General features: G+C 37.2%; 1 long non-coding RNA gene and 1 pseudogene across 1 annotated transcript; one reads left to right on the top strand and one right to left on the bottom strand.

Moving 5' to 3' along the window:
• Positions 1 to 335: 335 nt before the first annotated feature.
• LOC126766133 (ATP-dependent DNA helicase pif1-like) lies at positions 336 to 2,369 on the bottom strand (annotated as a pseudogene).
• Positions 2,370 to 6,363: 3,994 nt separating this feature from the next.
• Positions 6,364 to 7,039, top strand: LOC126766264 (uncharacterized). Its single transcript, XR_007668794.1, has 2 exons — positions 6,364 to 6,768; positions 6,882 to 7,039. It is a non-coding gene; the product is annotated as an uncharacterized LOC126766264 (long non-coding RNA).
• The last annotated feature ends 2,665 nt before the right edge of the window (positions 7,040 to 9,704 follow it).

A 9,704-nucleotide genomic window follows, 5' to 3' on the forward strand; every position in this document is an offset into this window, starting at 1 on the left:
AGTACAAAAAAATATATTAAAGCAAAAGCTGCTATCTAAACCAAAACACGTTTCTACAATGCCATCTTCATCATCTGAGGAGACATTCAAGTTATTGACACTTGACAGCCAAAAGCCCAACATCAAGAATGTTCTGGTAGATATTGATGTTATTGAAGACAGCCAGCAGCTCAACATTGATAATGTTCTGATCGAATCAGATTTGTCCGAGTCGCCTAGTACTTCCACCATATTATCATGTCCTGGCGAGCCAAGTGGTTCCCAAGTAGATGGAGCCAAGTTGATGGAAATAAAGAGTTACTAATACACGTTGACATTAAGGATCCAAATGCACATATTATATACATATTAAGTCATTTATTTATATTTATACACTTCATATACAAAAATTTAAAATTTTCTTGGATGTGCTCGTTTCTGGACTGTGAACATGATAAACAAATCTTTGCTTAAATTAAATACAACACAGTTATGATCATATAGAGTTAATTAATATAGAGCTTTCTGGTAGACAATATTTTTAAATTTTTTTTAAGGTGCGTAAATAAATAAGGATGTTGGTTTTCCGACACGCGAACACGCAACGTATAATTGTCCATGTGCGAAACAGGGAAACTTTAAGTTTATTCCGCAAACTTGCAACGATTGGCCTTGCGATTTATTTATGGTCATCGCAAACGCCAGACGCACGGGAAATTGCAACCTCTTAAAATCAAATGGCAAATCCGTTGGAATCATAGGTATTCGTGGGATTAAGACATCCTCTCCTTTGTATTTTCCTTTGATTATTTTAGCTTCGATGATGTTATTCATGAGTTTCTTCACAACCAATCTCGTTCCATTGCAAAGTCGAGGTTGATTAATATTACGCAGCATGATGACAACTGACCCTACTTTTAATTTCAAATTATATGGTGGTAGTCCAGGCAAGTCCAATGAATTTAAAAATTCTGTAGGATAGTTGACTACGTCATCCTGGTTTGTGGCCGTGTCAACTGATTTGTACGTAAATAACTCTCCTGGAAGGAAATTCTGAATGGTAGCATTGAGATCATCGATATCTTTGTTTTTTGCTGCCAATATTGCTCGTTCACTTAGCCAATCGTGGTTATTATATTGTTGTTTAATGTCCGGAAAAACACGCTGAATAAGCTCCTTTTTCGTTTCGTTGAAGTGACAGAAATCTGTGGGAAAAGTCATTAATCCGGTCGAGCTGTCAACTGCGACCTTACCATTGCCAATATCCAGCAACTGCTTCGAAAACACAGTCGCAGTTTGATCTTGTTGCAAAAACACTCGCATGTTAGTAGTTAATTGTAGTGTCTTTACGTGCCGCCACAAATTTGATGATTTTAGACATGCGTTTATTTCGTCAGCAACAGTCGATCGAGGAATTACTGGAAGAGTCTGACGAAAATCACCTGACAACAGAATCATAGCTCCACCAAAAATGTTTTGGTTATCACGTAAATCTTTTAACGTCCTATCTAGTGCCTCCAGCGACCTCTTGTGGGCCATTGTGCATTCGTCCCAAATTATCAATTTGCATACTTGGAGAGTCTTCGCCATAGCGCTATTTTTGGCAATGTTGCAAACTGGCGTTTCGTTGATATGCATGTTTAATGGTAATTTTAAGGCTGAATGTGCAGTTCGCCCGCCTTCTAATAAAGTTGCTGCTATTCCAAATGAAGCCAACGCTAGGGCTACCTCATTTTGCGATCGGATCTTTGCTAATAGCAATGAAATTAGGAACGTCTTCCCAGTACCCCCAGGAGAATCAAGAAAGTAAATCCCCCCAGACCCACTGTATACAGCTTGTGTTAAACGATCGTACGCAATCCTTTGTTCTTCGTTCAATTGCGGAACAGTTGTGCGAACTGCTTCGGTCATCGCTTGAGTATGGTACTGGAGTTCTCTTTGCAACTCATGGTTTAATGCATCTTGCATAGCACGATTGGGTGCTGTCAGGCCCAAACACGACAATACTTTATTTGCCATCAACAAACACATATCTTCTATTATGATCAATGTGTCATTGTAAATCTCTGCCGTAATTTCCAATGTAGGATTCAAAGTTTCACAACGCACGCGATGCAACACATCCTCAGACATGTCATCCCTATATTTCATCCACAAATCATTCGGATTTGAGGGGAAACATGTCGATATTATAATCGCAAACAGTGTGCGAATTTGATGCGGCGATGAAGATATCACGGAATCCTTGAGCGTATCATCCCAATGCGAATCATTTTCAAGCAACCGTAATAATTACACGCCTGACGGTAAGTCGCACACAGATGTCCATCAACTGTTCGCAATTGTTGAAAAGATGTCGGACCAGGAACATTCACCAATAACAATCTAAGATAATAACAACAAGGATGTACTGTATATATACGGCCTATAGAATATGTGGCAAATACATTTTCATATCCTTCAAGTGGTGTTCCTTGTTTACGACGCTGAAAAGACTTTGATGATGCGTTCCATGTGTAGTAGCGCGGCATATCAGCATACAGCAAAGTGCGAGCGAATTGATCAGTTGCACAAATTGAGAAGAAACCTGTCAATGTGGTCACAGGTGGACGTGCCGCTCTATCCACAGCGTTGTTTGGGTTGAAATACACTCGTTGTCCATTTTCTAAATGAACTGCCAAATGCAATACAGTGGGATGTGTTTCATGAATTGCAAACGAAAATATGCGCCAAATAGCCTCATTGCTGCTTACATAGCGACCCATCTGATAGTGAGACACTTCATCATTTGTGTTTGTTACTGCGAAGATGGCCATGTCGCTACCTTTGTTAACATATTTACATATGTACTTTATGGATTTCTCAGAGTTACAAAATTCCACGTTGATGTGAGCTTCAAAAGTTTTGGTCAATATGGGCGAGAACGGCACAATCCAACGATTGTCTACATGAAAATCTTGTCCTTTTATCTTGACATCTACAGATCGTCCACCGTCCTCAACTGATCGCCGACGATACAATGGGTAACCATCGATTCCCGAGATGGTTTCAGCAAGCAAGTTTCTCGGGTACCGTTTGGAGCACTTTCCGTCGATCATACAGGGTGAGCTGTTGTTGAAAACTCCGCAAGGTCCATGTATCATGTGTTTAGTTAGTTATTAGTCTGAAATAATGGAATCAATTTCTTCTGGCCTTATTTTGTCAACCAACCAGACTAATATATGAGCATGTGGCAAACCACGCTTTTTCCACTCAACAGAGTACATCCAACAACGTACTTGGCCATACACACGATGCTTTGTAATGAAATTCATTAAAGATTTTAATTTTTGCTTGTAAACTCTGGCTGTGATGTCATGCCTATCAAGTGGTGTTTGGTTGTGTAGCAGTTCTTTTTTTATTTCAATCCATTGTGGGTTACAGGTGAATGTAATAAATAGGTCTGGACGGCCATACTTTCGAACATAAGACATCGCATCTTGAGCGTACTCGTGCATGTGGCGCGGGCTTCCGATGTAAATGGCCGGTAAAATTGACATTCTTCCTACATTATTTACATTGCCGTCAGCATTGATTGCATCGCGAAGATGAATGTACTCTTCAGATCGAAGCTGCTGTTGGTTAAGACGGATGTATGTTAATCTTTCAGTCTCAATTTTAACGTACATGTCCACTGCATACTGATGAAAGAGCCGTTGACACATCAAAATGTGATTTACTTCACCTTCACGGATCATGATTCTGTATGCATAATAATTCATGGCACTGACTTTTTTGTGTGTATCAGCACCTGGAAGTACATATGATAAAAAAATACCTTTATATATTGAACATATAAAATATTTTATTTTGTATAATCTAATTACCTGTTGTTGGATTAACCATTTTGATATTAAAATGGTACCCATCTTCTCCCTGCCAGAAAATTAATGGGTATTGTAAAGCATCATAAGCTCTATGCGTTTCATATACACGTTTCAATTCATTGTTCCGGCGATGAAGTACAATATCTCTTGATTGCAAATTCTTTCCAACAACGACAATAGCCACTTCATCTATTGTCGGTGAATTAAACCTCCTTGCATGCTCTCCAGCAGGTGTTTTGTCGGCTCTTATTACAATATTATGGCTGTCTGATGGCATCCGATCCAGTGCCATTTTGAACATCTTCACAAATTCATTATTCTCGTGAAGAAATGTTTGCAGTTGTTGGACAATGATTCGCTTGACGGTTGGATTATGACCACAACGTGTATCAACTTCCACATCTTGATTGCCCATAAAATAAATTTGCAAAAATTTATGATCTGCATCTGGCACTGGCAGCATTGACCCCAGTAGGTGATGAATTTGTCCTTGTATCTGTAATTGTTTAGGAACCCGTCTTGTACTATATGCGTTGCACCAAACGATGTCATTTGGAAGCAATTATTATATTTTTGGATGTTAGCCAAGAAGTGTTTAGACTCACTTTCCATCACATTAACTAATGAGTGTAACGGTTCAGGTGGTGGAACCAATTGAGGCAATTGTACATTGCCACCAGCACAACATAATCCTGCAGGTTCACTACTGTACTTTAATGCTTTACAATGTTGAAAAATGATTGACATTTCTCCAATCGTCACAGGTTTGTCGGCACTATAATCAAATTCCGGATCGTAGGAAAATGCTCCTCGTTCGAGGTTTACAGGAGCATTGCGTCTGCGGAATTGATTAAATTCGTTATCCCGTGCTCGCTGCTGTTGTGATCGATGTGCACGAACTCGTTCCATTCTCCCCCTATCCACTTGATAGTTATTTACTCTTGAACGTAATTCTCCCATACTTGTACGACTGTTATCATTATCAGCATCTCGCTGGTCATTAGTGCGGTTGGAGCGTAAAGTAGCTCGTTGCACATTTACACGACTTTGACGACCTATGTCAGGTCGTTTTCTTTTCCTCGGCATTGTAAGCAGCGAGAAGAAAATCACTTTTAGCAGTATTTCAATATTTCTCCAATTGAATGTTTCTTTTTTTTAACATGAGATGACAAAACCAAGGATGTTGAAGTAGTAGCGCAGCAAAAAGTCTCTAAATTTATGGACAAAACAAATACATGAGATGACAAAACAATGGAACGTTCGGATACACGTGCTTTTTACATGAGATGACAAAACAATGGAACGTTCGGATACACTTATTACTTTCTTATTTCTCCTATTAAATGTTTCTTTTTTTTAACATGAGATGACAAAACCAAGGATTTTGAAGTAGGAGCGCAGCAAAAAGTCTCTAAATTTATGGACAAAACAATGTAACGTTCGGATACGCGTGCTTTTTACATGAGATGACAAAACAATGGAACGTTCGGATACACTTATTACAGGGCATCTCGACAGGATAGAATTTATAGAATACTAACTGTTATTGCCATTGCCAAATCTGTATGTGGGCATTTGCTATCATGATATAATCATTTGCGCAAAAGCGTAGGGTAGGTTGGTTCGAGATGATGTAGCGTATGCTTTGAGCTCTTGAAAAATTTATTTTATCATTTGCGAAATGCCGTCGGGTAGGTAGCTGATGTAAGGCACGTTTTGAGCTCTTGAATTCCTTAAATCTTTTGTGTGGAACATAAAAAAAAGATAAATATCCTTTTGTTTACAAATGTATTTTTGGAAAAAATAAGATAATAACAAAGGATAAAGATCCTTTTTTTACAAATGTATTTCTGGGAAAAAATAAGAATTTATATTTTTGGACTACTATATAATAATTGTGGCATAACTTTTATATACCAATTAAAATAATAAATTTAAAATGAGAAATGATATTTTGATTTATGCTTGTATAAGTTTATTAAGAGACTGAGACTAGTCTAGTGTTTAAGACTTCCCAACACAATTTGCATAATATTTCTATAAATTAACAATATTAAACTAAATATTTAATGTTATTTTGAAAATGTACTTCATTTTAGTAATATAACACAACCGTCTTAACTCGCTCTTCTAATTTTCATATTACCGAAATTAAAATGCCGTCGGCATATGTGGAAATAGAATATGTTGCCTCTTGGAAATTTTCATATAAATGAAAACTGCGCTGTTAAACTGCTGAAGAGACAGCTTCTAGCTTACGATATATAGCAAACTATGTAGTATTCTATATCTAGTAAGCAATGAGCAATGTGGAGTCTGCACAGGCAGAGATGCCCCGTTATTATAATAAAAGTATTTTTGAGAGTTAGTAACACTGTAAGGTTGGCACGATCAAATATGTCAACACATTAATTATATTTATATTTTGAAATTAAAATAATAAATTTAAAATGAGAAATTATATTTTGATTTATGCTTGTATAAGTTTATTAAGTTTAAGACTTCCCAACCCAATTTCCATAATATTTCTATAAATTAACAATATTAAACTAAATATTTAATGTTATTTTGAAAATGTACTTTATTTTAATAATATAACACAACCGTCTTAACTCGCTCTTCTAATTTTCATATTACCGAAATTAAAATGCCGTCGGCATATGTGGAAATAGAATATGTTGCCTCTTCGAAACTTTCATATAAATGAAAACTGCGCTGTTAAACTGCTGAAGAGACAGCTTCTAGCTTACGATATATGGCAAACTATGTAGTATTCTATATCTAGTAAGCAATGAGCAATGTGGAGTCTGCACAGGCAGAGATGCCCCGTTATTATAATAAAAGTATTTTTGAGAGTTGGTAACACTGTAAGGTTGGCACCATCAAACATGTCAACACATTAATATCAAATGTTTGACCGCAAGTAAGTGGTCAACTTTTATATATATATATATAGATATTATTATATATTTTAAATTGGAATTGTCGTTTTACTCTATCTTACTCGTAATATTTCCTTATTTGCTCACCGTTTAGACCTACCCTGGACTACGACAAACATTTTAAAACCAAAGTCAGCTCAATCGGCCCAGCCGTTCTCGAGTTTTAATCAGATTAACGAACAACAATTCATTTTTATTTATATAGAAGATAGATAAGTCATTTTAAATAAATGATTGATTTACCTAACAGCATTATGATAGTTTCGTGATTCTTGTTAGCTTTCAACCAGAGAATTCCTTTCATACGCAATGTACGAATGTAAGGAATTACGTTTTGCCGTCGGCATTTCTATATTCATGCTTCAATTTTTACTTTCAACCAAGGAATAGCTTGTATGTATGTGCAATGTATGCCTTTGTGATTTGTCGTCGGCATTTCCATATGGACATCGAAGAGTAATAATGTATTTCATTTATTCGTTTTGGCCCAATTTTATATATTAAGACAAGTGTCAACAATTGCGCCAAAATCAAATAAATATTTACATGACATACCAGGGAACCTGTAAAAATCTTCGTCTTGCATGTTGTTTGTATATATGTAAATAAGTATTGAGATTTACACACAAATGAAAGTAACCATTCTTCTTTCTCCTACTTATATATTGGTCCAATTGACAAGTGTCGATAATTGCGCCAAATCAAATATATTATGTATTCATATGTAAATATGTTTTAAACTTTATATAAAATTGAAGTGTCAATAATTGCGCCAATTTTCATAAAGTTTGTGATTTTGTGTCGTGCGGACGGAATTTTTTCAATCGGATGTGAAAATACCAGCGGTGGGGTACTACGGTTGCTTAGTTTCCCAAATGAATGCATGTTCTTTGTAAATATCATATGTAAATAAGTATTGAGCTTTACACACAAATGAAAGTAACCATCCTTCTTTCTCCTACTTGTATATTTGTCCAATTGACAAGTGTCGATAATTGCGCCAAATCAAATATATTATGTTTTCATATGTAAATATGTTTTAAACTTTATATAAAATTGAAGTGTCAATAATTGTGCTAATTTTCATAAAGTTTGTGATTTTGTGTCGTGCGGACGGAATTTTTTCAATCGGATGTGAAAATACCAGCGGTGGGGTACTACGGTTGTTTAGTTTCCCAAATGAATGGGAGCTGGCTGAAAAGTGGAAGGAGATCTAAAAATTTCTCCCAATGACCACTTTCCAGCCACCAACTCATTCATTTGCGAGAAATATTTCGTAAAAGAGGCAATTGGCCCAAAAATGTTAAGAAAGAATGCTGTGCCAACTTTGAATCTGAGTAATTGAAATTCTTTTTTATCTTGCGGTGGATTATTTAAGTGCGTATTGTATTCAAAGGAGAATATTTCTTGTGGGTGCCCATTCAAGTGCGTGTGTGTGTTGTAATTGCAATATTTGATCTTTTGGTTGCAGGTGCACATACAAGTGCGTGCCAGAGAATACAATCATTGTTTTATTAATTTATTTATAAATGTGAAAAAAAATAATACAATTATTTTACACGAAAAAAAGGAGCACTGGCTGCCAGGACGTTCGGCTCGCTGGTGGATCAAAGGCTAGATGACTAAAATGACTGACTTAGTTTCAAAAGTGTTGTAGGTGTTTGGTTATCGAAGATAGTCCTCCTGGTTGCTGTGAAATGGTGGCATTCGTCGAGCAGATGATGGACTGTTAGTGAAGCCCACGGGAAATGTTGGCAGTAAGGCGGACTGGACCGATTGAAGAAGTACGAATGTGTGGCTATTGTGTGCCCTAAACGTAGGCGGACAAATGATTTAACATCGTTACATCGACAGTTTGGTGGATAGGTTGGTTTGCTCCTATCTGGTTTATTTAAAGTGTATTGATGATGGATGTGTCTCCAATTCTCCATTAGCGACTTAAGTTGGTGTTGGTGTGCCAGCTTATATAAGTCTTTATTCTCAAGAAAGACAAACGTAACGAGCGGTTCAATAGCCGCTAGTTTAGAGCGTTTATCCGCCAGTTCATTCCCGCGTATGCCGGCATCGCCTGGAATCCACATTAGTTTTATATTGGGGCTATTTTCAGCTAGTTTGCTCCGAATGCAAGAAATGATGTTAGATTTATTCATGACATTTAAGACCGCTGATATAGTTGATTTGCTATCTGTACAAATAATTGCTTTCAATTTGGAATTTGAAGCGAAAATGATAGCCTTGAGGATCGCTGCGGCTTCTGCTGTGTAAATGGAGGCGTAGCTTGGCAGGATTCCAACTTTAATTGTTGCTCCTTTGTCATCGACAACTGTGAACTAATACGGCTGTGTAAACTGACGTTGAGTAACACCACAAGCTCCGTTAGGATCGGGAAGGACCTCTCCGAGCCGTTTGATACCAAACGAGATTTCAGACAAGACGACTCCCTAAGGTGTGACTTCTTCAATCTGCTGTTGGAGAAAATAATTCGAGCTGCAGAGCTTAATGAAGCAGGTGCAATCTTTTACAAGAGTGTACAGCTGCTGGCGTATACTGATGATACTGAAAGCAGAACTAGGCTTTCTCCAGACTGGACAAAGAAGCAAAGCAAATGGGTCTGGAAGTGAACTAGGGCAAGACGAAATATCTCCTGTCATCAAACAAACAGTCGTCGCACTCGCGACTTGGCTCTCACGTCACTGTTGACAGTCATAACTTTGAAGTTGTAGACAATTTCGTCTATCTTGGAACCAGCGTAAATACCACCAACAATGTCAGCCTGGAAATCCAACACAGGATAACTCTTGCCAACAGGTGCTACTTCGGGCTGAGTAGGCAATTGAGAAGCAAAGTACTCTCTCGACGAAAAAAACCAAACTCTATAAATCACTCATAATGCGAATGATGTAGTTGTATCGGTTTT

This window comes from Bactrocera neohumeralis, unplaced genomic scaffold (assembly GCF_024586455.1).
Source record: "Bactrocera neohumeralis isolate Rockhampton unplaced genomic scaffold, APGP_CSIRO_Bneo_wtdbg2-racon-allhic-juicebox.fasta_v2 cluster11, whole genome shotgun sequence".
Lineage (NCBI taxonomy): Eukaryota > Metazoa > Arthropoda > Insecta > Diptera > Tephritidae > Bactrocera > Bactrocera neohumeralis.